We start from the raw sequence: 26,787 nt of genomic DNA, 5'->3' as shown, positions 1-26,787 counted from the left end.
AGCAGACTGGTAGGCTTATGGAGGTCAGCACTCCCTCTTTGGGCTCCTCGTTTAGGCACTCTCGGGCTCAGGTGCTGGTCCGGTCAGTTTCACCGCGTCACCCGCTCTGCCGGAGAGACGCTTCCTTTATGCGCCGCCTGGCGCGATGACAAGGCGTCTGGCGCCGCTAGGCGTGCTGGGGGGTGTAGTTTAGAGTCCCCCTCCGCTCGGCGGCCGCAGTTCTTGCTCCAATGCGGCGGCGGGAGGGGGACGCTGCAGACAGCAGACTGGTAGGCTTATGGAGGTCAGCACTCCCCCTTTGGGCTCCTCGTTTAGGCACTCTCGGGCTCAGGTGCTGGTCCGGTCAGTTTCACCGCTTTTTGCGTTTAATACAAAGGTAGACTCACCCCAGTAAAGACAAAAATTCTTCCTGAAATAATAATGCTCCTAAAGCAGAGGTTTCATTATCAGTTAAAGTCAAGCCATTTTCCTTCACAATAGTTTTTTTCCAATTACGAGCAGTTGCAGTGCCAAACTGTGGCTCACACACGCCATCACCTGCCCACACCGAGTGTTGCTCTCTCTCTCTGTAGCGGTGCCTGCTTGTCTTGCCAGTACACGTACCTGCTTTCAAATCAATCCAGGAATCACCATAAGTCATGCCACATCCTTAGCACGATTCAGTACTGACAATTATTGTCAGCAGAACGAGTCACAACAGGGCAATAGGAAAACAAGGACCTTCTCTGTACCCTGAAACTTGTCCCATTTACAGCGCTGGATCTAAATGAAATAGAGTGTCAGTTCTGTAATCATGCTTTGCTCCGTGTTAACTGCTTCCAAAATAGAGAAACACGAAGTGAATTGCCAGCGCTGTGCTCTAATCTCTCTTTCCACGGGGTCAGACACAGTAGCGCCTTGTGCAACTGGAGAAAATAAACTTCTCAAATGGGTTTCATATTTAAAGGTCTTAAAAACGGTAGTTCAGGGGTCAAACTCTCATGCCACATGACACAGTACACAGTCTTTGAATGTTAAGCTTAATTGTCTGTTTGCAGGCAGGAAAAAAGGAAAATCAACGTGAACTGCCATAAAGAGGTTGTAGGAATGTCACTTTGCACCTTCAGACAAACGCTCTAGCATGCAAGGGCAGTATTCCTCAAAGCTGTTATATGAAAGAATATAACATAGACTGTCAGTCATTTTCCAAAACCAGCAAGGATACAGAAACGGGCACAATTTAGTTAAGGGCGACCGTTGACAGGGTCACTGGTGGGGCAATTGTGTGCCTAGTTTCATCAAAATCCTTAAGTCAATGTTCACTTACTTGGGTCTTTTAAGTCTCATAAATTTCCAAACAGAAGGAAACTTTTCTTAAAATTCTTACTCCTTCAAAGCAGCTTCATTTATTTCAGTCTTTAAAAGTTAATCCATCAAGGTAGCTCCATGGGTTCTTTGAATCGTCGCCAGTGTTAAAACGGTAAAAGATGCGTTGACCATGTGAAGAAGGTAATAAGATCTTTGCTTTATTCATTAGATCTCTTCTTAGTTACAGATGACCAGATGTAGTTAGATCCATAGGAATGCCCCACCAGGAGCAGGCTCTCCACTGCTCAGCCCATCCACACCAACTGACATACTCATACAAACCAACACAACCAACATTCCATCTGATGTCATCACTGGCTGAGCAGCAGGGAGAGAACCACAGAAGGAAGAGTGTAATAAGTAAAAGTACATTAGAACAAAGTGCATGGTCTTTCCACTGCCAAGATGCTATCCTGTCCACTTTTTATTAACAACAGGAGCTTCCCATCTATGTATATTTAATGGAGCACAGAATGCACCTCTCATTTACTGGAAGCCGGGAGTAGGATTTTGCATGTCTGAACACTAAAGATTTCAGGGTGACATGAGTGGCCGGCACAGGGGAATGTTTTTAATGGAACATTTTACCCAGAAAGGATACCAGCCAGTGTGGAGTATTTGAAGATAACGTGAGTACAGGGTTTGCTATTATGGTGTTCTCAAAGGTAGTTGTAAGTGAAGCATACTCACATAAAGTCACTCCAGTCTACTTTCAGTTAAAGCTAATGGTGTTTTTTCAGAGAGGAGGAAAAAAACACAGCTCAATTATTAGGAAAAACCTATTGAATAACAAGGCTACACATTCATACATGATTTATATACCGTCTTGCTTCCTCACTTAATTCTTTTTTTAACATTAGCTTTAAAATGCACCATTTGCCTCTTTTATGCCGCACCACTTTGAAATTTCACCAGTCTAAAATCTCTGTACCTTGTTAAACTTGAAAAGTGACCACATTTGAAATAGTATAGAACACACACAAAAATTGTCTTGTAACTGCTAAAACAAAAGCAAGTCACTATTTAACCGCGTGCGTGCGGCCGTTTTTCCCGCTGTGTGCGGCATTTTTCAGATTACCGCGTTACATGACGAGCTCAGCTCGGCATCCGCACACGGTAGGTAACGTGTTATAATGAAGAAAGGAGCGATGACATGTCGTGTAGAATAGGATCATAGCTTTATTAGATATTAGTCAGATCCATTGTAAAGCCCCACCAGGAGCAGGCTCTCCACAGCTCAGCCCTTCCACACTAACTGACATACTCTTCCAAACCAAACACTATCAACATTCTATTTGACATCATCAGTGGTTGAGCAGCAGGGAGACAACTTCTGCAGGGAGGGTGTATTAAGTAAAGGTACATTATAACACAACGCTGATGATGAGCTGAGCTCGTCATCAGCATGGAAGGGGTTAAAGTTGCTATGCACTGTACCAAGCCCCTTTCACTGCCGGCCATTCCACACTCAGAGCTGAAATCAACTGATATCAATGAATATTTCATTGAGATATTTGACACAATCAGCCTCAACATTGATACTTTCACATGTTACAATATGAAACCTCATAATCCTCTCTAACATTTCTGTCTTTTGCACTCCTTTAAACTACTGACAACACAAGTGTGGCCTACCATCCAACATTCTCAAAAAACAGTCATCAATGACAGTACACCTACCTTAAATATCATCAATGCTTCTTTTCTTACTGGTATTTTACCTTCATCCCTGAACAATTATGAAATCCCTGCTGCCCAAAGAGCATATACGTGAGCTGGATGAGCTCTGAAGCGACCAAAACATCACACGATTTCACTTGCTATGAAGCAATTTTCAAAGAACAGAAGCTAACAGTTACCAGACCACAAAGTTGACTAAAACAGTCTTCAACACTATAAATCTAGCTTTGATCATGCTGTAGTATAGATTCTGCAACTCTCTATGTTATGGATTACATTATATCAATTAATGATAATGCTAATGTTAATGATAATAGTGATCCAGGTCATGTGATACTCCTTAAGGCGTCTGTGGCCATAAATATCTTCGAACAACAGGTATTCCTTGAAAGTCTTCAATTATGTTGTAACATCACTGATAACTTTTTAGGATTAAATAATTTTTTTAAAGAGTTCAATCATGGAAAAATGTCTAGATATAGGCCTCACAGACCAATGATCCACACCACTTATCAAAGTAGAAAAGGGAACAACCCCCCTATCATCATCACCACCACTGATGCAGAATGTCAAGCAAGAGATTTCAGATGATATCAGAAAATACAGAATAAAAAACAGGAAGAGAGAAAAAAATAATCAAAAGAGAAAAGGAGGGTAATTGGGAAGTGGGGGATAATAATCAGGTATTGTGAATCTCTTTAACAATACATATATGTATGCATCTCTAGTCCTAAATATCTTGGGCATAGTAAGTACACCAACAAACGTGCATTGAGCCCCCAATAAATAACTTCAGGCATTGACTTACATTCTTCCTCGTCAAGCTTCTTTTCAAGCCAGATTTTCCAACAACCTCTAAGAGAATCCAGGAATATTTGGATCATTTCAACCTGTGTACACAAATGTCAATTTCTGCCATGAAAGAGTTTATGTTTTGCTAGATTCCACAGAGACTTACAAAGCACTTACATTTTTGATCTCTTGTGTTGGGAAAGAGGGTAAAAATCTGTAAAAAGCAGTATGCAATTATCATCAATTTGCGAAGAATCCTTCATCACAGCTCCTTTCAGCAGGATAGGTTTTTAGAAATCAGGGAACCTCAACACCAGTAGCACTGTGCCTCCTCCCCCCACCATTCATTCTGACCATATCTCATCAATTTTAAAGGGATCCTATGCACTCTCTTCACTAAGGCATCATTTACATGATCTTGTGGGGTCAGAGGTGCGCGGAAAAATACCTTTGCCTCCCTATCACACATCAGTCAGCCAGTACCAGGAGATATACCACATGACAAACATGTGCAATCCTCCTCTTGTTTTCCAGCACCTCCAGTTTCAACTCCAAGGATATTAGTGTGCCCCTCCACGAATTCTACTGTATCACTGCCTAGTCATTGAGGTCTGGCCTCATGTTCAGCTCTAATAACAATCTTTTCCAACCTGTTTGGAGAGTTTTCCCCTGCCCTCAAAAGTCACCTCTTTCATCTTCATCCTACTCAACCAGTCTTCTACTGCAGTTGAAGATTTCTCCACCCTCTATAATTTCTTCATTTTGGTGTCCAGGGAAGCCATTGTCTCTTTATGTCCCTTTGCAGCGATGTCGGTCTACACTCTCTTGTTCTCCTCCTATGTCCTCCTTTACCTTCCTGTGGGTATGAGGAGTAAAGAAGTCCTTCTTTCATCTATTATGTGTGCCTCCCATTGTAGAGTGTGACATGGGAAGCTTTTGCAGGCTCACTCTAGACCAGTGAGTGTCAACACCCCAATGCTTCCTTGCACACCACACTGGTTATTGTAGAGTCACCACAAATCCATATTGAGTCTCTTGCTCCTCATGTTACTCATCCTTTGTCTTCCAGGGCAGTAAGGCCCCATACACACACCAAGACCCTAGTGGCCCTGGAGGTGTCATCTTCTTCAGTTGCCGGCTACAGAGAGAATGTACTCATTTTGGGCTGATTGTGAAGGATCAACAGTGGCTTCACTGATGCCTGTAGGTACCCATCATATTTTCACCACCTCCAGCATTTTTCTGTGGTTTTAGAATTTCGAGATCAGTCTCCAGTCTGGTGATGGTGGTGATAAACAACATTGCACAAAAGTATTATTAGAGAAGGGGTACAAATGCATTGCAAAATGTGTTATTTAGTATAAAACAAAATGGTTAAGTTACTTATTCGACAATCAGGGACTACCACAGATGTTTTTGCTGCGAAGGATATGAGGTCCATCAAGGTAGCAATGGGCAACGCACCAGGATTTGTACACAAGTGTCAACAAACTAAGGTTTGTAAACAAGAGGCTAAATCTGATACCCAAGCTTCTACTCTGATATTACTAACTAGGACAGCAAGATTCATTGTAGTTTACTGCATTTAAAATGAGCAATCAACATGGACGCTTCATTAATTCCAACCATAAGACAATGATCATAAGCATAAAATACAAGGTTCTACTAATGTAAGCACCTAACAGTTGATCACCGCGGGTATTACCAGATTGCTTTGGGATCACCTGTTTCACACTATTTTTGCTCTTCTTATCTCTTTTACATCCTTGATCAGCGATTCTTAACCTGTGGTCCAGGCACCCTTCGAGCTCTGCAACTGTTTAGAAAATTAAATAACAACAGATAAGTAAGGTGTATATGCATAAAAAAGCCAAATTGAAAAGTAAAAATATAAAAATGTTCTGTAAATGTGAGGTTGGTATCTGTCATATTGGTTTCTGGGAGCAGTTACAGTGCATCAAACAGAATATGGTGTGGACAATGGGTGTCCTCATTTGAATTTAGAAAAGTTCCAAAAATGTCACTGAAATAAAAAAGTTAAAATCTTAATTGCAAATCTTATATTTGCTTGTTGATTAAATAAAATATGCCATCATTTGTTTATTTGTTTTATGAATGCATGTTATTGCATTTTTGTGTATTGGTTTGTGGTTCAAATCATCAAAATTGTTTATGCCAGGGTCTCTAATTGACTCAGTGGAGGTCACCAACTTCCAAGAATAATTCAGTGTCGGTCCCCGGATTCCAGTAATGAGTAAATGGGGGGAGGTCCAAGGAAGTCAAAAGGTTTACAACCACTGTCCTAGATTGTAACCATTTCAGTTTGATCTAAAGAGCACTTCATGTTTGAACCAACACTTTCAACTTACTTTGTCATTTGTTGATCTCCCGGAAATTATTATTTTGTATTTGTTACCACTATTAGGAAACAGGAGCAAGCATTGAAAGAAGAAGAGTGTCTATTGCGCAAGGAATGTTGGTGTGTCACCATATGCCAGAGTCTCTAGATTCAACTGCTCCATCTAATGTTATTGTGCATGCTTTATCCTCTATAGTTAGAACCCCAATATCTACTAATGACACGTTAAAAATTGAATGTTAGAAAATCATATCATGGCAGAGTTGTATTTCACTATCCCTCTCATTAAGGTTTTTTTTTCAAAATCTGTGGATTGCTAAAATTAACCACATTGCAATAATCTAATTATTTTTTAGCACATCCTACATACAACATCATATTGGCATGGGAGGATCATTTGCTGCATAAAGATGTTAAGGTCCCTCATTAACCAAAACAATATCTTATTGTTAGCAGTTCATGTTCATTCAGGGCCAGATGTATCAAAAAAGCATTTTGCGATTCTCAAATAGTGATTTTTACTGACTCACTATTTGGTAATTGCAAAATACAATGTATAAAAAATTCACTCCAAAACACGAATTCGGTAAAATTCGCATTTGCAAATACAGATTCCCAATTTGCGATTCTCAAATAGCAAATTCGCAATTAAAAGAATCACAAAATTGCAAATCTACAACTCTTATTTAGCATGATAACCTCACAACCAGGAAGTGAGGTTTCGCATGCTGTTCCTGAGTGCCTAATGCTGTGTAGGAGGCTGCAAGCAGGATCACACCACTCAGGATAAAATCCAAAATGCAGAGGCAGCCACAAATACCCAGCATGACATCACAGGAGAAGGCAAAGGAAGCTGAAGGATGCAAGAGAAAAATGTAATTCAATGAAAAAGAATTGGAGGTATTAATTGAGGAAATGGACAATTATTTGGGAAAAAATCACTAAATGTCTCAGAGTCAGAGGAAAGAAAATTGTGGCTGGACATACAAGTAAAGATCAACATTGTAGGGGTCACAGCGCTTCAGTTAAGATTTACGCAAGCGCTAGTACAACTTGCGGTCAAGGGCAAAGGAAAAGGTGACAAGCAGGCTTGCAGACACCAAGAAGTCCTGCGGACGACCATTTACCAAGCCTTTGTCTACGTCCGTTGAGGACTTGGTGGAGTCGACCCTACAGCATGAGTCTATCAGTGGTGTTACGGACATCGACAGCTCAGCCACCCGTACCACCAGCAAGGTAGGATGCATGCTAAAATACACTTGCCCCATAACTCACAAAATGCTCTCTTAGTAAGTTGAGAAACATTTTTGTAAAATCCCACTCCAGTCCACTTCTTGGATACCGCCCAGCAATGCATCATGGTTAATGTAGTCACGCACACAAGATAAAAAAACAATTGTAGCAGCATAGGCACAGTTGAGAACCACATGTCTGTGACCAATGAACACACCATATTTTAGTAGATCTAATTAATTTTCATTTACACACATAATACTGAAGTAGTTCTGTTACATTCACAGACACCCCTGCGCCTCAGGGTAGCAACACAGCAACAGATAAGCCATAGGAGACCCAGGAACAGGCAGGGGAAGAGACAGTCAGCACAATGCCAACAACACCTGCACCAGGAACACGCAGGTACATTGTGGCTCCTCTACCGGAATTTGAGATAAAAGGCAAAGATACCCTGGAAGAGCTGTAGTCAAGGCCAGATAATCAGGCACAGACCCAAAGTGACCAGTTCCACTTGCAGAGTCACAACACCAATCGCAGGAAACGCAGAGCAAGAGCACACAGTGCTGTTGAGGAAGGACAGGGCTCCTCTGTCTATGCTGGGCTGGAGGGCACCATGGAGAAGGTGCAGCACCTGCAATTTAAAAACATGTGGTCAATGCAAACCCAGCTGGTGTGTCTGAAGAACAACATGGTAGACATTAAGGACAGCATTAGGGAGTTGACCAACACAGTGGTGGTGGGCCATAGGGCAAATGGTAAAAGCCTCAGGGACTTGACAGAAGCCATTAAAGACCTCTGGAACACCATGCAGAGGGAGCATACCTCGAAACGCAAACAAAGCCACCTCCTATTGGGCCATTTGGATGGTTACACAAAGGCAATAAACCGTCTGAGCAATGCCACAATGGTCCTGTCCGGACGCAATGTGGCCATGCAGGTGGAAATGGCCCACAACAGTTCCGATGTAGCCATGGGATTGGTGCAGGTCACCACTGCTGTGGCTGGGACAAGTATACTGGGTGCAGGGGACAGTAAGGAGACCTCCAGCCTCAGCAGCATCACTGCCACATTGACTGAGACCAGACAGCGGAGTGCGAGGCAAAGTATGCCATCCGAGGCTTCATCAAGAGAGGCCAGTGTACACACTGATCGTTCCAGTGCTGTGTGTGCCCGTAAAAAGTAGTTTGCAATGTGAATAAGGTTTGCCAAATTAGTGATGTAACCCGTTGCATGTGATGCTTTAAAATCCTAAGCTGTCCTACAAATTGACATGGACGTAAGATGATGACCTCTGTGTGCTTACAGTTTTCCTGAGAATAAGTCAAGTAAAACACAGTAGATGATAAGTTGTGAAATGCATTGTCTCATCATTACTCACTTAAAAAAGTTCAGTGATATTCCATCACGTCTCTGTCTGCCATCTGCTGCCCTTGCGCCATCTGCTGGTCTATGAATTTGACTTGGTTCATCCTCTTCATCAGACTAAGACTCTGTCAGGTTCAATGGTAAGTCATTGGTTGTGTCAAGGATATGCAACATCATTTTCCAACATATCTCTAGCCTATGTTGCTCTGCATGTCCACTTTCGTGTAGGCAGTGGAACCTACTCTTCAGTAGGCCGAAGGTCCACTCTATCACATTGCATGTCGACTTATGCGAACCATTGCACTTTTACTTTGAGTTGTAGTATCAGGTATGGGGTAAGTATGAAGGAGCGCACAGCATATGTGCTGCCAGCTACAGAGTAAAAGGCAATAGATTAGTCACTGTACTTTATCACCATATCCAGAGAGTCTACCAGACTGTTACATGCATTTACCTAGCTGGTATCCTTTGTCAAATTTACCCCCAAGGAGACGTTTGTATATACCACTGTGTCTGAATATGAATGAAGTGTGAGTACTGCCAGGGAACTTTGCCACTATGTCCGTTACTATATGTGAGGCAATCCATATGAGCTGGATTTTCATTGAATTAAAGGATTTCCTGTTCCTGAACACATACTCATTACATGAGGGGGAAAAAATTGCTACATGTGTACCATCAATGCACCCACTTACCAGGGTGAATTGGGCTATCTGGTGGAAATCTAATTTTGTCTGCTGCAATTCCTGTGGTGCAGTGGGGAATCTAATGTAATGGTGTATCCTCTGGAACATTGTGTGCAAGAAGGCATTGAAAAAGCGCAAAAGCGCTCTTTGGGAGACCCCTCCTGCATCTGCTATCACCCCTTGATAGGTCCCTGAAGCAAGTAGGTGTGATGAATATAGGACCTGCACATGAGTGGGGTTGGCATTGGTCCTGCGAGTCTGATGCTGCAGTAGTGGATGAAGGTCAGCTATCAGGTTTAGTATTGCAGCAGAGTCTAATCAATATTTGTAATGGATTTCTTCCTCTGTCAGTTGAAACAGGGTTAGGTGCACTTTGGAAATGCTTTCTTGTCTCCTCCTACTTCTCTGTGCTTCTGTTTGTACGCTCATCCTCCTCGCTATGACATACAGCGCTGCCATTGTAAAACATTCTGAGGCCCTCTGGGCCTGTTTAAATACTTTGCACCTGGTTACCACCTGATTAGAATAGGTGGTAATTTGCACATACCAAACTGTGAATTTAGGATCATGCACAATTTGTGAATGGTTTATACATTGGTCTGCGATTACCAATTTGCGAAGTTGCAATTTGAAATTCGCAAAAATGGTATTGCAAAATAAGGAATCACGGCCCACATGCATCATTGTCAATTGCATTCGCAAACGGTGCGAATCGCAATTTTCGGCAGTTTGCGAATGCAATTGACAAAATTGGGATGCATCATGTTTTTCGCAATTTTAGAAATCGCAATCATGTTGCGATTTCTAAAATTGCGATTGCATTTAAGAAATCGCAATTTGAGATTTCTTAAATGCAATGCATGAATATTTTAAATTTGCGAATTCACAAATAGGGAGAGGTAAATTACCATGAAGTTGACCTTCATGTTAATTTGCGAAAATTTTAAAAAGTGCACAAAAGTGAATTTTTGAAAGTTTCATTTTACACACACACATGCCCCTGGGGCATGTGTGTGTGAAAAATGCACTTAATGTAAAATTTCAGGGGTGCAGGGGGGGTCCTTTGGACCCCCCTGCACCCTTGAAATTGCATTCTCAATTTGCAATTCGCAAATTGCTAATCCCAAACTGAGAATGACTTCCCATTTATTCCTATTGGCCTCTAGGCCCATAGGAATCAATGGGAAGGGATTCCTTAATTGCGATTCGCAAAATGTGAATCTCAATTAAGGAATTTTAAGAAATCGCAAAAAAAATTGCGATTTCTTAATGCATAGCCTTTTGCGATTTCTTAATTGCGATTCCTTAATTTTCGCAATTAAGAAATCGCAAACGGCAACAATGATGCATGTGGCCGCACATTTTTTGCAATTACTAATTTTTCGAATACAAACCCTTTCATACATTGGGAAAGGCCATTTTGCGTTTACACCGTTTGCGAACACAAAATGGTTTCATATATCTGGCCCTCAGTCTTAGTTGTAGCAATTGAGCCAAGCGAAGAAAAAAATGTCCAGATGTAGTGATGAATGTAAAATTCCACCATTATGTTGCTGCATATTCTCGATCTGTTCTATCATTCTATCGTTCTATCGTTCCCTGAATACCATAACAGGTATTGATTAATAAACCCGTCAGAGAAGTATGAACGCAGGGCATATTAAGCTAAACCACTCTTCAGCTCTTAATTTCCTTTTTTCAATATTGTTTCAATGCCATTAGAAATGTGCCAATACCATGTGACAAAGTCATCAGAGGATTAATTCAATGGGCGAGTTCGCTTAGATTGTTCATCCCTGTTAGACCTAACATTGCCATGTCTAAGTCCAACAGCAACATTAGGTAATTAGCAAAGGCACTTGTGAAGTTTTTGTTCACCATATCCGGTCACTTTCAAACCATAACCAATGTACCAATTGTCCTAAAAATTACTGATTCAGAGATTGTATTATCTGAATAACTTTAATGAGTGTGATTCACTTGCCCCAAGTTGATGACAGTTAGCCAAGATGATCTCCCAATTAAATTCACTTGGGGCGCAGTTGTAGCTGAGGGCCCAGCACATTTCCCACAAATTACAGCTTATATTATAGTTCTCACCCTGGACACAGTTCTGGAATTGGAGCTTCCCCAAGACTTGGTGAGAATTTAGATAACATTCACTAGACAGTTGTAATGTATCCTATCAAATGATTTGTTTGACAAATAGAAACGAATATACCATTTTTCCTGTGTTTGATTTCTTCAACTCAAACCATATCAGAACAAATGTGCAACTTGCTTTTATATTCTAACATTCAGGTAAATTTCCATAGAGGTGTCTGTCAGCCAACGCGACATTTAATAATCCAACAAAATGAAGTACCTGCAAGAAGGCGACGATGACATCTAGCAACGCAAACCCTCAGACTCTACGCACTGCAATCACCGGAGACAAGCATTCTAGCGATCAACCTCAGTGGGATATTTCAGAGCGCAAACCAATCGACCATAACATCAAACTCTCAGAGGGAACACGCAAAACTAAGAAACACCCCCATCAGAAAACGTTGCCCCCAAGGGAAACAGACACAGAAACAATCTTTTTCATTCCCGAATACAAATCGAAGGGAAGAGTAGACATCTTAAACAGGGGCAATATACTAAAGTTAATCAACTTAATAGACAATCTAAAATCCATAAATACCTCGGATTTGCTTCTAATTGAATTCCACCCTGCAACACACCCACAAGGGAACGAGATAACAAGGGCCACGTGGAAAACTAGGGAGGTAGCAAAATCAATCATGGAGAATGCTTCCAGTTTCTCCCAGTGGGGAATTCAGCTTGAACCAGAAATAAAACCAGCTTACCCCACACCGCTACTTGAAGGGCGAAAGGAAGAACGACTCTTACCGGCCAAGTCAATACTTAAAGGGGCACGAAGCTATTCCCCGGAACGGGACAAACATCTGGTGAAATTGCAAAACCCATTATTTCATCAAACCGCCCCTTGTCAAGAAATAATAATCCGTACAATAACAGGGAGCGACACCCACTTCCAACAAACAGCCCCCAGCAAAGAAAAAATAACTCGAACAATAACAGGGAGCGACATCAACTGACAAATAAAGTGAACTTCAGCCACCAAAACTGAGGCTTCTCTCAATACCAAAAACAAACTCAGTATTTGTAGCTGGAATATCAACGGACTAGTGGACAAATTAGAGGACCTAGAAACACTGAGCTACCTGCAAACCTTTGACCTGATTCTCCTCCAGGAAACATGGGAGCCCAATGATATAGCCCTACAAGGATACACAGCTTGGACATATCCGGCCCGTAAAGAATCACAGTACGGCCGTTGCTCCGGTGGTCTGGTAATTCTCGCATCAATATCAGCTATAGGAGAAATCAAACCAGTAAGTATAAACATCACCCCACCGAACGCAATACAGGCAATATCACTAATAACCGATAATAACCAAGGAAGTCATCAGTTATTTGTAGTAAATACTTACATCCACCCAAAGAATAAGCTGACTGGGTCAAACGAACTAGTTCAAGAACTAACAAGACTCATAGAGAATGAGGAAACGGACAACATACTACTGGCCGGCGACTTCAACCTCCATCTATTTGGTGACCCGGCAACCGACGACATGACACAGGAAATGGACACAGTATGGAAAATACCAACACAATCTACCCCTTCCAGACACAAACATAGCAATACTGCTTCACAGTTAGTAAAAGCACTGGAGCAATTGAACTTACGCGTTCTCAATGGACGATTCAAGGAGGATATTCCTCCAGCACCAACATACCACTCGTCAATTGCCTCATCCTACCTAGACTTTATGCTAGTTACACTCCCGTTGTACGACAAACTGCAATCATTTAAGATAGGAGAGAGAGCTCAGAGCGACCATCTGCCACTAGAAGCCCACTTAGCTCTGACCTGCAAGATCGAAGCAACAGAAACAAGAAGCATGTGCACAGAATATACCGCTAACTACAAGCGTATAAGATGTAAGATCATGGATATGAACACACTAGAAATCAGTGCAAAAACAATAATACAGGAAATATCCAATAGAACCGACAACCCCCTTGACCTCTGGGAAGATTTTACAGCGGCACTAGGAGTAAAACATGCCACAGCGAAGAAAACTCAAAAAGGGAACACCGTAAGGTTCACGCTTGGCAAAGTAACAACAGTAGAAACAAAAAACATCAAGGTTGAAATAAAGAAGACCCTCAGGCAATTTCACCAAGATCCAAACAACTCGGAAATACAATTACAACTTCGCAGGTCAAAAGCACTGTTAAAAAAGAAAACTTGGGAAAGGAAAAGGCAATTGAACGAAGAACTCTGGGCTAAAATTCGACACAATTCAAAGCAGAAGAATAGCTCAGGCTTCTGGAAGATCATCCACAGGCTTCAACGGCCAGAACACAATGGCATCAACTCAGCAATACCGGAATCCGACTGGGCCAATTACCTAACAAATCACTTCAACACAAGTGAACCTGTAACGAAGGACGCCATAGGGGTCGACTTGGAAGAGGGAGCTCTCCAACAACTGGACAAAACTGATACACACACCAAAACAGCAAACCAAGCGCTTAAGAAGAAAATAACCGGGCCCCACACTCCAACAAAGGCAGAAGCCAGTCCAAGGATAGTTGAGCTTAGAAAAAGCGAAAACGAATTATCAAATCAGGCAACAACAGATACCATTCTCAAAGAAATTTCTAAGGGAAAACTTGAGGGGCCTCCAGGACCAAACGGGATCCCCCCGATATTATACAAACAGGATCCGGGTTTTTGGAGCACTATTTTTATCCCAGTATTCAACGAAATAAGGGAAACAGGTACAATACCAACATCTTGGAGCGGCTCAATAATAAGCCCAACATATAAAAAAGGTGCGAGGATCGATCCAAGCAGCTACCGTCTGATTGCCCTGATAGACGTAGAGGCAAAGTACTACGCAGGCCTTATCCTGAAGGACCTAACAACATGGGCTGAAAAAAAGAACATCATCCCAGCTACACAGACGGGCTTCCGGAAGGGCCAGGGTACCCTAACAAACATCATGGCGTTAACCCTATTGTTTGACGCAGTAAAAACAGCAAAAAGCTCCCTGTTCGTGTGCTTTATCGATTACAGCGCCGCTTTCGACCACGTAGATCGGCACAAACTATGGCGGAAGTTGAGCACATGGGGAATCCCTGGCCCCCTGCTACAGCAACTGGTTATGCTACATACCGATACCTGGGTCCAAATAAAACTGGGATCTGGCACACATCTATCGAGAAAAATAAATACCAGCAAAGGACTAAAACAGGGCTGCGTCCTAGCCCCAATGTTGTTCAACCTCTTCCTGGCCGACCTGCCAGAAGAGCTAAAGACAGTTACATCTCACGCACCTCGGCTAGGAAACATTACGCTTTCAAATCTGCTCTACGCAGACGACCTGGTCCTCATTAGCCGGTCTCCTATTGGCCTCCAAAACCTTCTGGATAAAACCAACGCCTTTTCGAAAGCAAATTCCCTAACAATCAATTTAAACAAAACCAAAGTCATGCCAATGAACTATAACAAAAAACGGAAACCCGCATGGTACCTGGACAACCAAAGATTAGAACAGGCGACCTCATATAAATATCTAGGAGTCATAATTGAGGGCAATGGCTCCTCCAAACAACAACTAGAGGCCATCCGTCGGAAGGGCATGACCTTTCAACTATCAACAAGGCCCCTCCAGAAAGCTCTCCCTGACAGGACATTAGCGCCACTTCTACAGGTAATAAAAGCTCGCCTACAGCCCATGCTCTCCTACGGCAGCGAATCAATGCGAGGCAAAGACGCAAGTACTCTGGACAATACTATCAGTTGCGCTTATAGGGCAATTTTCCACCTCCCTAAAAACTCTTTGCCCGCTCAAATTTGTCTCGAATTTGGACTGCAGAAACAATCTGTGGAGAGGAAAGGCCAATATATAAAAAGCTGGCGCAAAATTAAAGACGCCGAGGAAGGATCGCTAAACGCCAACCTATGGACTGAGCTTAACGCCAAAGAAAACTCACCTGCAAGGGCCTACCTAACAAACTCACTGGAGAGCCTGGGACTAAATACACTTTGGGAAACAAGAACGGATTTTGGGACCTTTAAAAAAGCAGTGACGAAAATCATCAAATTGGTCTCCTCACTTGAGGACAGAGCCACCCTAACCAAGAGAGCGCACGGATGGGTTGTGCTTGAAGGGTACAGAACCCCAAAGCCACAAGAATACCTATCAACGGGCCTTACACAAAAAACAAAAAACAAGTTTCTAAACATGCGCTTGGGCAATATACCCATAGCACGGATCACTGACATAATATAGAATGACAAAATATAGACTTACCAAAATATCGTCACCAAAATATAGAATGACAAAATATCGAATTCCTATCTACAAACAGGTAAGTACAAAAATATCGAATCCAAAATATAGGGGTCGATTAGGATGGCGGACGGAAATGGCTACTGTCCGCCATGGTGGGGGAAATTTTACTCCCGGCCGCGCCGCGGAGATTCCGCGGTTGGGATTAGGATAATCATGTCACGAAACTCCGACCGCGGCGGACGGATCATAACTAACACCGTCCGCGGTGGATGGAACACATCAAACTCCGTCCGCGGCGGACGGAGTCCAATGAACAACCACTGCCGCGGACGGAAATGACCGCGGAAAATAACACATGTACCGCCATACCTGTGAATACTCCGTGGCCGCAATTAGGATAAATCTGCCCGGACCACGGAACTCACAGCCATCCACGTCCGCGGCGGAAAGAATGCTACGATAACCACAGCATCACTGCGGAAGGCCAACACGCACAACATCCCTAGCGGCAAACAAATGTCAGGAAGTCTACCGCTAGTCCAAAGCAAACATACGAACATTGTCAACGCCCCCCCCCAACATCAAGCACAAGCCGCCATGACACGTCCCAATTATCCATTAATGCACACTAGTCAACACGCCCACCTACCACCTGACTGCCAACAACCATTGAGACACGACTATAAAATGACACCCACACGCTACCACAATCCTTTGCATCACAGCATTGCTGCTAGCAAGAGGCCAAAATCGAGATACTGCAAACTCACATAGAAGACACACAACCACCACCCTACCACACCCACCACACAAACACCCACCACACAAATCCTACACATCACACACCACACACCTGCACCCCCCAACTCACTCAACTCACACACTGAGCACCACACACCATGGCACCCAAAAAAAAAACCAAATTCACGGAGACAGAGTTGAGGGTAATGGTAGATGAAATACTCCGTGTTGAGCCCCACATCTTCGGGGCCCAAGTCCAGCAGACGTCCGTGGCGCAAAAGAACCACATGTGGGATAGGATCGTCACTCGGGTGAATGCCTCGGGGACTGTGCCGAGGACGAAGCATGACATTCAGAGGCGGTGGCATGACCTGAAGACCAGGGTCAAGGGCATCCGAGCTAAAAACTTTGCCAATCATACTAGCGGTGGCACACCCCCGGAGCCCATACCCTACACCGATTGGGAGGAGAAGGTGCTGGTGATACTACACCCAGAGAGCCTAGACGGACTTGACGAAGGAGAAGAGACTGGTGAGTACAAACCAAGCACCACGATCAGCACGACATGGTCAGGCTCACACAACTGAGAAGAAACATCTCCTACGCCCCAACCCATGCACGTTGGACACCAACTCACTAACATGTCCATGGCTCCCAACAGGCCCCCATGTTCACGGGGAGGGTGGTGGTGGTGGTGTTGGTGGAGGGTGGGGTGTGTGAGAGGCCCAAACTACAACTCCCAACAGGCCCCCATGTTCACGGGGAGGGTGGTGGTGGTGGTGGTGGTGGAGGGTGGGGTGTGTGAGAGGCCCAAACTACAACTCCCAACAGGCCCCCATGTTCACGGGGAGGGTGGTGGTGGTGGTGGTGGTGGTGGAGGGTGGGGTGTGTGAGAGGTCCAAACTACAACTCCCAACAGGCCCCCATGTTCACGGGGAGGGTGGTGGTGGTGGTGGTGGTGGAGGGTGGGGTGTGTGAGAGGCCCAAACTACAACTCCCAACAGGCCCCCATGTTCACGGGGAGGGTGGTGGTGGTGGTGTTGGTGGAGGGTGGGGTGTGTGAGAGGCCCAAACTACAACTCCCAACAGGCCCCCATGTTCACGGGGAGGGTGGGGGTGGTGGTGGTGGTGGAGGGTGGGGTGTGTGAGAGGCCCAAACTACAACTCCCAACAGGCCCCCATGTTCACGGGGAGGGTGGTGGTGGTAGTGGTGGTGTCGGTGGAGGGTGGGGTGTGTGCAACAGGAAACAGAAATGTCTAAAAATCTACATAACCATGTAATGTCCACATCACTGACCAGCTCTATCTTGTCCCTCAGGTGATCGTCAACTGACTGGGGAAACCAGTACCCGGCCGCCAGCCTCGCCTCCCACACCTACAGGACTCTCTGGTGACGAGGACACAGGCAGCTCCGGTGCGGAGGATGGAGCGGGACCAAGCACGCAGCCAGGGCCATCTGGCTCACAGGGACTCCCGGGACCGACCAACGTCGCAAGTGTGACTCCAGCGACACCTGTCTCTGTGATCTGCACAGTCCCCACCACCACCAGTACCACCAGTACCACCAGTACCACCAGCACCACCAGCACCACCAGCACCACGACTCCTGCCGGTGCCACCCAGCATAACCCAGCGCACAACGCACAGTCCCTACAAGCCCTTGCCAGGTGCCAGGCGTCATACGACCGGTCCCAGGCAAACGCTGATCGTGCCCACCAGGACTCAGTGGACAACACCAACATCCAGCGCGAAATCTGTGGCATCCTTGGCCAGATGTTGCAGATCATGGGCCAGCAGGCAACGATGTGGAGGGAATGGGTTGGCCGGAACAACCCCCCCCTCCACCAAGTGTCGTAGCGCCACCGCCACCGTCACCTCCGCCTCCACCGCCACCTCCGCCTCCCCCGCCACCGTCACCTCCGCCTCCACCGCCGCCACCACCACCTGTGCCCCTGGCGACGGATGTGGCCCATCAACAACCTGCCCTCCCAGCTGACTCTGTTCCACCTCAGAGACGGAGGGGCCGGCCGAGGCAGGAAGTGGCTGAGAGCAGTGTTGAAGCACCATCCACACGCTCCAAGAGGGGACGACCATGACAATGTCACTGCCTGTGCCAGACATTCACCCAGCTAAGTATCTTGTCCCACAGACAATCATTCCCACTGGTCTGCTGGACTACCCTGACACCCCCCAATGTGGTGTCAGCACGGACATTTCATCTGCCATTACCTTCAACTCCAACTCCCTCCACCCCACTTACTTGTAAATATTCACCAGCACAGAAGCACAACCTGTAAATAAATAGCACTTACTCACACAATGATGTTTTGCCTCCATGTTTATTCACATGATTGCCTTCAGAAACAGACGTAAACAGGTTCAGGGATGATAGTCGTACATGATCATGGCGCTGCGGGAGTGACCTAGAGAAAATCAGAGACAGCAAACACACGTCAGGAAACAGATTCACACACATCACAACACAATGCACAGCAACATTACACAAACGACAACCATCACAAAAGCATGGGATGAGAGCACACACATCATGGAGACTTGTATGTCCAAAGAAATGAAGACACACATAAGCAACCATCACAAACAAGAACACCCAGCTGATTAACCCCACATCCACACAACACCAGCAAACATACATGAGGCATTGTCAACCGCCACTAGAAGTAGTTACTCACATTCAAGGGAAGTAGCGATCTATGAGCTGGCGCCTCTGGTCCACACCTTCCTCCTCACCACTATCCTCATCAGTCGACATGGGTGGGATGGGAGGCCGAGGAACTCCTTCGTCTTCAGAGTCCAACAGCAGTTCAATGTGATTGCGTACTGCCAGGTTGTGGAGCATGCAGCAGGCAATCACGATCCTGCATACTTTTCCTGGTGAGTAAGGCAGGGCCCCTCCGGTCTTATCGAGGCACCGAAACCGAGACTTTAGCAGTCCAAAGGTACGTTCGATGACTCTCCGTGTCCTTCCATGTGCATCATTGTACCGCATTTCACCCGCTGTTCTCGGATTATGTAGGGGACTGAGGAGCCAGGGCCGGTTTGGGTAAGCCGAGTCGCCTATGTAGGGGGATGACAGAGACAAACATCACAACAAGATATGGTGGGTACCCCATGCAACACAGAGATCACAAGAGTCCCCACTGCACACTCACCAACAAGCCACGCTTGACCGGGTCGCAGATTAGCCATGAGTCGTGGGACATTGCTGCTCCGCATGATGTGGGCGTCATGTGCAGATCCAGGAAATCTTGCACACACATGTGAGATGATGTTGTTTGCCAGGCACACCACCTGCACGTTCAGCGAATGGAAGTGTTTGCGAATCCTGAACACTTGTTCCCGTGCCCGTGGTGGAATGATTGCGATGTGTGTGCCATCAATTGAGCCCACAACGTGAGGTATGTGGCCCAGTGCATAGAAATCAGCTTTGACAGCTGGCAACTCTTCCGGCCGTGGGAAATGTATGTAGTCATTCTTGTACAGCATCATAGCTGTTAAGACATCCCGAAGAACCGTGCTGAACATGGCCTGTGACATCCCCCCGGCATGTCCAACTGTGTACTGAAATGTGCCAGTAGCAAAGAAATGTAGTACCGCCATGACCTTTGCAGTGGGTGTAATCGACCCAGGATACGTCCTACGTGGCTGCAGATGAGGAGACAATTGAGCCACAAGCTCCAGCAACCGACGTCGATCCAGCCGGAATTTCCGAATCACCTCCTCGTCAACCATATCCTCCAGCACAGTGTATGGCCGATACACATTTGTAGCCCTCCTGTGTGGGAGAGAGATGTAACTTAGGTCAACTTACAAACGACGCATACGTGTACAACTCCATCACATGTGAACCTTACTGACAATACTTCAGTCTTCACCCTAATGTTTAGTAGCCACATCACAGACACACATGCAACTGCATGCACACAAACGATAATTATACACACGCCATGTCATCAAGCACAAATGCCAACACCAATAATGATGTACATACGGTAATTACATGCATGGTGACACAACGTACAAAACACATACACGGAATGCATGTGTACCACCACCACTGTAGTCACCTCGCCAGAACAAGACACAGACAACAGATGCATAATTTGGCCACACAGCCGTGATGTACTGTGTAGTTGTGAAGATGTAAGAACATATGTAGGGTCACACCCGACGTCAACACGTACAAATGCACATCTGTTGCCCATTGTGTGCCGACCGATGGGCATTGCATGGACACAATGCTACATTATATGACATATGACCTTTCCCTATCACGCTCACATCCCTCATGACGCAACTGCACACAACACATCACGGTGCAGCGTCGGACAAGATAACATAATTGGCGCCGCCATGGCGGTGCTCAACTTCCGCTACTTCCCAAAGGCCATACGCGGCCAGCGTCCCTCTTCCCATTGGCTGCATGTGCAGGGACCGTCACGGGCACACATCGGCAACCGCACGTGCAAGCCTCAGGCACGGATGCTTCAGTTGCAACAATGTTCTATCACTGGCGCCTCCATGGCGGTGCACGTACTCAGCAGGGGAGGTGCAGGCCTATACACCCTGTAGATGTAGGCAATGGACATTCCAGTTCATGACCCCCCTTACAGTCACCTTGCATCATCCACCGTACACCGGCCGGAGCGGCCGGGCCTAGGACGGCCGTGCCCGGCCATGAAGACAACCGCCGTGCCCGGCCATGAAGACAACCGCCATGCCCGGCCATGAACACAACCGCCGTGCCCGGCCATGAAGACAACCGCCGTGCCCGGCCATGAACACAACCGCCGTGCCCGGCCATGAACACAACCGCCGTGCCCGGCCATGAACACATCCGCCGTGCCCCGCCATGAACACAACCGCCGTGCCCGGCCATGAACACAACCGCCGTGCGCGGCCATGAAGACAACCGCATGGCCGGGCATGGCGGTTGTGTTCATGGCCGGGCACGGCGGTTGTGTTCATGGCCGGGCACGGCGGTTGTCTTCATGGCCGGGCACGGCGGTTGTCTTCATGGCCGGGCACGGCCGTCCTAGGCCCGGCCGCTCCGGCCGGTGTACGGTGGATGATGCAAGGTGACTGTAAGGGGGGTCATGAACTGGCATGTCCATTGCGTACATCTACAGGGTGTATAGGCCTGCACCTCCCCCGCTGAGTACGTGCACCGCCATGGAGGCGCCAGTGATAGAACATTGTTGCAACTGAAGCATCCGTGCCTGAGGCTTGCACGTGCGGTTGCCGATGTGTGCCCGTGACGGTCCCCGCACATGCAGCCAATGGGAAGAGGGACGCTGGCCGCATATGGCCAATCGCAAGTAGCGGAAGCTGGGCACCGCAACAACTGGGCCAGTAATTGGCCCATTTCACGATCACGCTTCCAGGGCTGACCAATTGCTGGCGACGTATGCCACTGACACGTGCTGAGGGCCCTATATATGTGTGTTGGCCAAAATGACACTTCCTACCCTGGGGACCAGTGCTGCCTGTTCACCTCGACCTGCTGCTGCTGCTGAGCTGACCACCGACTGCTGCCTGTGACCATCACCTCGACCTGCAGCTGCTGCTGCTGAGCTGACCACCGACTGCTGCCTGTGACCATCACCTCGACCTGCTGCTGCTGCTGCTGAGCTGACCACCGACTGCTGCCTGTGACCATCACCTCGACCTGCTGCTGCTGCTGCTGAGCTGACCACCGACTGCTGCCTGTGACCATCACCTCGACCTGCTGCTGCTGCTGCTGAGCTGACCACCGACTGCTGCACTAGTGCCATACTCCGTGATCTTGCCATGTCGAGAGGCAAAGAGATCCGGTCTCGACCCTTCACCGCCGCGGAGCTTGATGTCTCTTATGTGCATTTCAGCTATGACAGAGGACACTCAGCCACAGACGGTGGAGAGTAGTCGAGGAAATGAGTCCGGCTCAGACTTCGCACACACGCAGACTGACACAGAGGAGGCCAGCGCCGGAGAGGGGGACAGGACCGTCCCTGAGGACTCGCATGTGGAGACACCATCGTCCTCCTCGTCGGACACTCTTGGTGAGCCTGCACTGTTGTCACAGACTGGGAGTGGGCACTCATCACCTTCTGTCGGAAGACAGCACACAGGGCCCACACTTCCACAAACTGCAGCATGTACTGTTCGTGGCCGGAGGAGTAGGGGGAGCAGAGTGGCGTTCGGTGCAGGCACCGCTGCCCCTGCCACGGTGAGCCAAAATGCACTGTGTGCTGAGGCCGTTGATCTGCTGCGACAGCTGTGTGTGGGGCAGACCAATATGACAAATGCTTTCCAGGACCATGATAGGAAGTTGGGGCAGGTGGTGGCTTTCATGGAAGGGATGCATGGTGATCTTGCAGGTCTACACAGGACAGTGCAGTCATTGGCAAGCAGTGTATCGTCTGCAATAGTACAGTCCCATGAACAGGGTGCTACTTCGGTTTCCCCTTCTACACCACTGGATGTCTCAGGGGGTAGTGATTATTCTGAGCAGGACTCAAATACAGGTTATTGCACTAGAAGCAGCGTCAGACAGCACGTCAGGGCACGCAGGGCACAGACCCCATCCCCTAGATCAGCTAAATCTGTTCAAGTAGACGACGTCAGATACACTGGAGTACACACACAGGATCCGCAAGTGTTGTTGGGGGACATGCCTTCAGGAGCTACACAGGCATTCAACACAAAAGGTACTCCCAAGGCAAGGGATACTCACATGTCCATGGACTGTACCTTGGACAAGGCCAGTCAGAAGACAAAGGCACCTACTAGGAGCAGGGAGACTCCCAAGGGCAGGCCCACAGCAGACGAAAGGGACACTCCCAGGGACAGTGACAAGACAAAGGCACCTACTAAGAGCAGGGAGACTCCCAAGGGCAGGCCCACAGCAGAGGAAAGGGACACTCCCAGGGACAGTGACAAGACAAAGGCACCTACTAAGAGCAGGGAGACTCCCAAGGGCAGGCCCACAGCAGAGGAAAGGGACACTCCCAGGGACAGTGACAAGACAAAGGCACCTACTAAGAGCAGGGAGACTCCCAAGGGCAGGCCCACAGCAGAGGAAAGGGACACTCCCAGGGACAGTGACAAGACAAAGGCACCTACTAAGAGCAGGGAGACTCCCAAGGGCAGGCCCACAGCAGAGGAAAGGGACACTCCCAGGGACAGTGACAAGACAAAGGCACCTACTAAGAGCAGGGAGACTCCCAAGGGCAGGCCCACAGCAGAGGAAAGGGACACTCCCAGGGACAGTGACAAGACAAAGGCACCTACTAAGAGCAGGGAGACTCCCAAGGGCAGGCCCACAGCAGAGCAAGGTCCATCTCCCAAGGGCAGGGACACACACAGAGACCAGGTGTCTACTGGAGACAGGTGCACCACAGACGACAAGTCTGCTGGCAGGAACAGGGTGGCGACCAGGGCACAGGCTACATCCAGAGACAACACTCCACCTAAGGATAAGGCACATCCTACGGACAAGGCATCTAGCATGGACAATGGCGCAATTAAGGACAGGCATACTTCACCCCTGGCTGCACTGAGGCTGATGTTTTCTACTAAACGCCAAACTGATGTCTCCGCGGCAGAGTCCCCCCATACCTCCACTCCCATCCAGGCCAGTCAGAAGCAGAGGAGGGTGTCCCCTGTTGTTGCATCCCCCATTACACATGATTCCGAGTCCAGGCGGCAGGCACAGAGCAAACGACAAGCAGGCTCCAGCATGTCCCCAGAAACCAGATCCCCGGCAGCAGATGCTCCACCTATGGTGGGTGGTGATTGTTTGGAGTCCCCACCACTTGGCAGTCCTGTCCTGTCCAGGGTGCACTCACACATCCCTAAGAAATGCAGACACACACCATTGACACCTGCCAACCCCGATTTGGCTCTAGGTCAGCTATCCCCAGCTCCCAGGCCCACCCTGTCTCCTGGCCCATACAGCCCTGTGGCTCATCATTTCAGTTGTCACAGTGGCGCTGGTGCAGTTGACTCTCATGTATCAGATGGTGGCACAGTGTCAGTTGTGCCCTCTCCTGTTGCAGGTCCTGGCAGTGTATCTGGGTCTATGGCTCACGTGTCAGTTAGAAGATCTGTGGCTGTGTTGCACACTCCTGTTTCTGGTGCTGGCAGTCTGTCTGGGTCAGTGGCTCACGTGTCAGTGACTACATCTGTGGCTGTGTCACACACTCCTGTTGCTGGTGCTGCCAGTGTGTCTGGGTCCGTGGCCCATGTGTGTGTCACTCGGGCTGTGGCTGTGTCTCACACTCCTGTTGCTGGTGCTCCCAGTGTGTCTGGGTCCGTGGCCCATGTGTGTGTCACTCGGGCTGTGGCTGTGTCTCACACTCCTGTTGCTGGTGCTGCCAGTGTGTCTGGGTCCGTGGCCCATGTGTGTGTCACTCGGGCGGTGGCTGTGTCTCACACTCCTGTTGCTGGTGCTGCCAGTGTGTCTGGGTCCGTGGCCCATGTGTGTGTCACTCGGGCTGTGGCTGTGTCTCACACTCCTGTTGCTGGTGCTGCCAGTGTGTCCGAGGCAGGTAGTTCACGCAGTCCCCCTGATTCTGTGATGTGAGGTGCTGAACACTTCACTCAAATGTTATTTCACATGGTGTGTCTATTGAGAACTGCGTGGCACTCTTGTGGTTCCTGTGACGGGTTGGTAGGGACACGTACTTGTGCAGCCTATGATGTACCTGCTCTGTACTCTTCAATGCCCTGTTGATGCTCTGATACTGCATTCTGCCCTCTCGTTACCTGCCTATGATGTACCTGCTCTGTACTGCGCATTGCCCTGTTGATGCTCTGATACTGCATTCTGCCCTCTCGTTAACTGCCTATGATGTACCTGCTCTGTACTGCGCATTGCCCTGTTGATGCTCTGATACTGCATTCTGCCCTCTCGTTAACTGCCTATGATGTACCTGCTCTGTACTGCGCATTGCCCTGTTGATGCTCTGATACTGCATTCTGCCCTCTCGTTAACTGCCTATGATGTACCTGCTCTGTACTGCGCATTGCCCTGTTGATGCTCTGATACTGCATTCTGCCCTCTCGTTACCTGCCTATGATGTACCTGCTCTGTACTCTACAATGCCCTGTTGATGCTCTGATACTGCATTCTGCACTCTCACGTGCTGCCTCTGATGGACCTGTTCTGTGCAATGGACTGTTGATGCACTTAGCCCCTCTCACGTGCTGCCTCTGATGGACCTGTCCAGTGCAATGGACTATTGATGCACTTATCCCCTCTCACGTGCTGCCTCTGATGGACCTGTCCAGTGCAATGGACTGTTGATGCACTTAGCCCCTCTCACGTGCTGCCTCTGATGGAACTGTCCAGTGCAATGGACTGTTGATGCACTTAGCCCCTCTCACGTGCTGCCTCTGATGGACCTGTCCAGTGCAATGGACTGTTGATGCACTTAGCCCCTCTCACGTGCTGCCTCTGATGGACCTGTCCAGTGCAATGGACTGTTGATGCACTTAGCCCTTCTCACGTGCTGCCTCTGATGGACCTGTTCTGTGCAATGGACTGTTGATGCACTTGGCCCCTCTCACGTGCTGCCTCTGATGGAGCTGTTCTGTGCAATGGACTGTTGATGCACTTGGCCCCTCTCACGTGCTGCCTGTGATGTACCTGCTCTGTACTCTACAATGCCCTGTTGATGCTCTGATACTGCATTCTGCCCTCTCGTTACCTGCCTATGATGTACCTGCTCTGTACTCTACAATGCCCTGTTGATGCTCTGATGCTGCATACTGCCCTCTCGTTACCTGCCTATGATGTACCTGCTCTGTACTCTACAATGCCCTGTTGATGCTCTGATACTGCATTCTGCCCTCTCGTTACCTGCCTATGATGTACCTGCTCTGTACTCTACAATGCCCTGTTGATGCTCTGATGCTGCATACTGCTCTCTTGTTACCTGCCTATGATGTACCTGCTCTGTACTCTACAATGCCCTGTTGATGCTCTGATACTGCATTCTGCCCTCTCGTTAACTGCCAATGATGTAGCTGCTCTGGTGCCCACTTTGCCCATGCTCACGCATACTCTGTGATTATACCCCTATTTTGTACAATAAAGGTAGTTTATCAAGTCTCGTGGTCTGTCGTTGTCATTCCTGCTTGCGTACTACAAATGTGTATTCGTATATGCTTCTCATCAGTGGTTTCGGTAACATGACAC

This window comes from Lissotriton helveticus, chromosome 6 (assembly GCF_964261635.1).
Source record: "Lissotriton helveticus chromosome 6, aLisHel1.1, whole genome shotgun sequence".
In the NCBI taxonomy this organism is placed as follows: domain Eukaryota; kingdom Metazoa; phylum Chordata; class Amphibia; order Caudata; family Salamandridae; genus Lissotriton; species Lissotriton helveticus.
Note: the sequence above shows the minus strand (reverse complement) of the source record.